The sequence below is a fragment of the Quercus lobata genome, chromosome 4 (assembly GCF_001633185.2).
Source record: "Quercus lobata isolate SW786 chromosome 4, ValleyOak3.0 Primary Assembly, whole genome shotgun sequence".
Lineage (NCBI taxonomy): Eukaryota > Viridiplantae > Streptophyta > Magnoliopsida > Fagales > Fagaceae > Quercus > Quercus lobata.
Window position 1 is genome coordinate 27,633,523 of NC_044907.1, and position 5,348 is coordinate 27,638,870.

General features: G+C 30.5%; 1 long non-coding RNA gene across 1 annotated transcript; it reads left to right on the forward strand.

Moving 5' to 3' along the window:
* The first annotated feature begins 1,020 nt into the window (after positions 1–1,020).
* Positions 1,021–3,452, forward strand: LOC115987914. The gene is made up of 3 exons (XR_004091249.1): positions 1,021–1,428; positions 1,505–1,634; positions 3,112–3,452. It is a non-coding gene; the product is annotated as an uncharacterized LOC115987914 (long non-coding RNA).
* Positions 3,453–5,348: the final 1,896 nt, after the last annotated feature.

Here is a 5,348-nt window from a genome sequence, read left to right on the forward strand (position 1 = left end):
AAAATTCATCAGATATTAGTAAAAAAAAAAAATCCCAAACTTTTATTCATATACATACATACATAATTACATACATGATATGACAAAAGAACTCCTAATAGCAAATATTAACACACAAAAATTATCTAATCTATATATTACTAAAAGCTGAAGCGTAGCATTTAATGTTGTTACGCTCACATTGAGCCACGTCAGCAGTCATGTCATTTCTATCATATTTTTTGTATTTGTTCAAAAATTTAAAAATAGTTTTTAAAATACTAAAAAATATAAAATAAATCTCACCCATATCTCCACCATAAAGCCCACTTCTTTTTAATTTAATTTCCATCCCTTTCTCCACCATAAAGACCACTTCTTATTAATTTAATTCCACCATAAAACCCAAACTCAAAGCCTTTTCAAACCCTTCCCCACCTTTTGTTTCTCACACAAACCCCTTTGTCAAACCCTTTTTCACGGTTTTAAACTTTCTGTTTTCCGTTTCTTTTTGTTGCACGGTTTCAGATTCCTTCCCCTTCTCCTTCCCCTTCCACACATTTTGTTTCTCCCCACCTTTTTGTTCTACAGTTTCACATTTACTTCACTTTTACATACGTGAATTCTGCTCAATTTGACAGTTTTTTTTTCCTTGGTTTCAGGGATTAAATACCTATCCTTATATTTATTTTTATAACTCAAAAGAAACATATATAAAATTAGCAGTAAAACTAGGAGTTATATCCAAATGAAGTCGAAGATCATGTTCACTAACTAAAGATGCTGTCTTACTCTAAAATACCACACAAACTCTGTGAGTGAGACAAAGCTTAGTGTATGAAGTGGTAATGAGGTGTGCAAAAACAAGTTGTAATGCTATGGAGAACAAAAATAAATAGTTGATATATAGCGAACCTTTTATTACAACAGAAAATGGGGAAAATTTCTCTCTTTTTTTTTTTTTTGCTTGATGTGTATTTTTTTCTCTTTTTCTTTACCTCAAATTCAACTTGGACTTTCTGTCTTCTTTCTTCATTTTAGAGTCCACAACGTAACTGTTTCTCTCTCTCTCTCTCTCTCTATTTAGTATTGATTGTGCCTTTTCAGTGTCCTTCCCTATCCTGATGTTTGCCCTTAAATTTCTGTTACTAAATAAATAGGATTGAAAGTGTAGAACCATAGAAAATTCAATATTATGACAGGGAGTTTCAAACGACAGTTACCTCTGAAGAAATTTAGAGAGTCGTTTTGTGTTCATCTCCCATAATTGCAGCACAAATGTGGTATTGTTCCACTTTCAACCAGTATATTATATTTAGAAGTGGGTTGAACTCAAGTTCATGTGGAGAAATTGGTGGAATTGCTCAGGAAGAACAACACATAACGTAGGACAAGAGAAGCTTAAAGACAACAGTTAGGATTTTGTTGTCTAAAGCTCCAAACATCATTGTGTTTTTTTTTTTTTTTTAAGTCTTATCATTTAACCTTTTGAATTTAATTGTAATGCTATGTTCATGGATTGCAGGTGTTAAAAACTTACCCCGTTTGTGCAAAAAGATTATGTGTGGAAAATCAAATGTCCATATCTGCTAGGTGTTCGATCAAAGGCCTCTAAGAGATTTGCATGATGTGAAAAGCTTACCACCACTTGTGTAGTAAGATTTCCTCTATTTTTTTGTTTCTATCTTTTTCATTTTACCAAAATATGATGTTCTCATATTGAAATAAATTAAGCATGGAAAGTGCAAGAAGATTAGGTTTTTAACCCCCCACCTTTTTCATGAGCCAGGGGCCTTCATGAATTGGGTTACGCATGTTACTTGATTTGGTTAATTAATGATGGTTGTTATATTTGTATAGATATGAACATCTACCTCTAGATTGATTTCAAAAAATAAAAAAATAAAAACTTTGCATACCTGCATATGAAAGGGAAGGGCGTTAACCTTCAACCAGTAATGAAATGACCCCTATAGACTCTAAGGACCTACAAGAATATTGAAACCATCAGATATGTCTTTCTGGTGTGTCACTACCTTGGTTTTGTTGTTGAATTCACTCATTATATTCTTAGTTTAGAACTATTTCTTTTGTATATATCATCAGGTCAAGTGCAAATCTGGCTGACAAAGGGGCGGGTGTTTGGATGGATTGCCCTCCTTTCTTAGCACATTTGTTTGAACCATTGTACATTGTTATTTACATAATAAAAATCTATCATTTTCAATAAATAAAAAGAAGGGTTGAATATAGTATATAGTTGTAAGCTTTCACCTCCATGCTTATTAAAAAAATATATATGCTACTCTTTTGAACAATGCATCAATTCTGATATTACTAAAAGTAAAATTTTAATTGCTTTGTTGAGTTAATATCATTTTGTAGGAGTTGTGTTTCAAATGATCATTCTTTAATAGTTTTGCGAGCATCCTTTCTCATTATATGTTATTGAACTCCAATTCTTCAACCTTTTATTTCCCCCCCCCCCCCCCCCCCTTTGAAGTCAATTGATGGGTTGACTTGATTCTTTGTTTTTCTATCAATTCATTCATTTCTCTTCCTGATCTGGCACGTACAATCTGAAGCTAGAGTGCTTTTAGGTGGAACATAGTCAAGCTTCCTCTTATCCATTCTAATTAAATATTTTATTATTTTAATACAATGTTGACAATGACAAGGATATGCATTATACCCGTTATTATATGATTTAGCTCATTAGCCTTTTTTAAAATATTAAAACTACAATCTTGAAAAATATATATTAAAATTGAAACTCATATTTTCTCTCAATGTTTGTAGCTATTCTTACTTTATTTATTATGATTTTGTCTTTTTTGTTTTGTGATATAAGGCAATAGGTTATTGATTCAGAGAAAAAAAAAAAAAAAAAAAAAAAACTTCTAAAAATGTTTCCTTTTATTTTTTATTTTTCTAACTCTCTAAAATTTATTGAAATAGATGATTAAATGGTATAAATATTTTCCAGCCAGTTTCACACTTCACAAGAATGGAATCATGTAATGTCTAATTTCTAATATATCAATAGTATTATACATCTAAAAATTGAATTCAATTTGAGTTGGAAACCTTATAAATTCAATGTAGTATGTAAAGGTAAACTTTAATGTGCAGTGTTCTTTAAGGAAGCCCTAGAGTAATCATCTGGATGCAAGGAGAGTAACAGTAGCAACACTGAGTAAGCATAAGTGCTATGATAAGGATTCAACCACGGCGGAGGTAATTAATGGCAGCCATGGAAGCTATAAGGTTGGCTAGAGATATGTGATGATTTCAAGTGATACTTGAGGGGATGACAAGCTTCAATGGCACATTTAAAGAGAGAGCTGAGAAGTTTAGGCAGTTAAAGTTTTTGTTCATGGAGCTACAAGCACAGCATCACATTCTTTACCTATATTTTTAGTTCATTTGGTTGATAGGAATTTTTGGATTGGTCATAGTCCACGATTCTTACAACCCCAATTGCCACTGCTGTGTTGAACTCTATTTAACATAAATCAAAATTTTTCTCTTCAAAAAAAGAATCAATGTTTTTCAAGTTCTTTATTTAATTTCCATTCGCATTTTTTTTTTAATTGGTAAATTATACATCACCTTGCTTTTATAGGAAGAGGAAGTGTCATTTGAGCTAAAGCCTAAAGCTCATTGACTCATTATATGATTTTTCCCCTTTGTAAATATTATATTATCTTTAATTTTTTTCCCTTTGCAAATATTATATAATATTTAATTTAAATACAATAAAATAGAAAGATGTGACTAGAGAAGTAACTCAAATTGCAAGGATTTGCCAAATGATAGACAAGAGAAAAACAAAGAGACAAGGAAAATGGGAATACGACATTCATCTAGATCATTTGGTCCAACGTCTATTTCTTGGTGCGAGAATTGCGATAGAATAGGAAAAATGAGCGAATGCATTTTTTTCAACATATAATTGATTATTTCTAGACTTATGGTTTTTGTGGGAAATATTTTTTTGTTGATTGTATTCTTGAAGCAAAAGACTTCTCTCATACCAACTAACATTAGATGATGTTGTGTTCAAAGGCTAAAAGTTTTCCGTAATTTATGCCAAGACTATGAACATACATATTGTTTGGGATGAGAATAAGTGATGTCGTGTTCATAGGCTAAAAGTTGTCTATAATTTATTCGTTAAACAAACATATGTTGTTTGGGATTAGAATTTTTACACAAGTTAAATGCAAGGCATATTGTCTAACAATTAAGAGAGCCCAATAGTTTGCATTGTATAAATTGATTAGTTTTTTGCATGGTAAAGATTTTTTTAAAAGGAATAAATATAAATAAATTTATCAAGAAGAAATATTTTTGCAAAAATTGATTCTCTTGCATTTGTTTAATAATTATCAAAATATAAATTGTTACACTTGATGGAAGTCAAAAGTAGATAAGGCATTGCATGTTGCTTGTAGTATAGAAAATAATATTTGGAAATTCTTTGGAATTAGTGAATTTGAATTGAGTGTGTTTAATGGACTTTGTTAGTAATTTGAGGACACTGAGAGTGGTAGAGTGGCTTAATAAAATATTTAATTGGTCTAGGGTCACTATTTTACTCTTAAGCTCAGCCTCTTTTTAAATAATGTGGGATTCAAATCCTATAAATGTATAATAGCTCATTGTTGTGATTTATATAATTTTTTTAGTATTTATCCACCTTTATTTTCAGTCATATCATTTTTTATTGTGATAATTGGTAATGATCTCTAGGTTGTAGGGAGTCTCTTATTTTTTAATTTTATTTTTCTATGTGGTTAATTTAAAAAAGAGAAAGTAATACAATTTTTTATCAGGTTTCTTTCTAGAAATTGATATGTTGTAATTATTTGAAATGGTTTTTTATTGGAACATGCTTGAACCATATCATAGTGGCGTTTAGATGAATGTTGTTTATTTGACTAATCTATTTATACATATTTTCAACGATTATTTAGAATTAGAATTATCTAATTTGATTGGTTTCAAATGATTGTACCAATAAAAGTGAATGTATATAACCTTCGTTCAACTATTCCGTGCATCGCATGGGTTAGCGACTAGTATGAGTAAAAATCCAAACTTTCAATCTCACGTGCAAAGATAATTGCAAAGAAGAACACCTACAGATAGCAAACACAACACAAATTCAACCAATTAGACTAAAAAATATTCAAACTTTCATTCATATAATCTAAATATGGCACAAAATATTTTGACCCATCTGAGTAAAAAACCCAATTTTCTTAGCAACCATGATTTTGTAGTACCAGAAACCAAAAAAAGTAAATAGAACAGAGTTTCAAACCTGCAACCGTCTATCTCTAGCACATACACCAACCCACAAA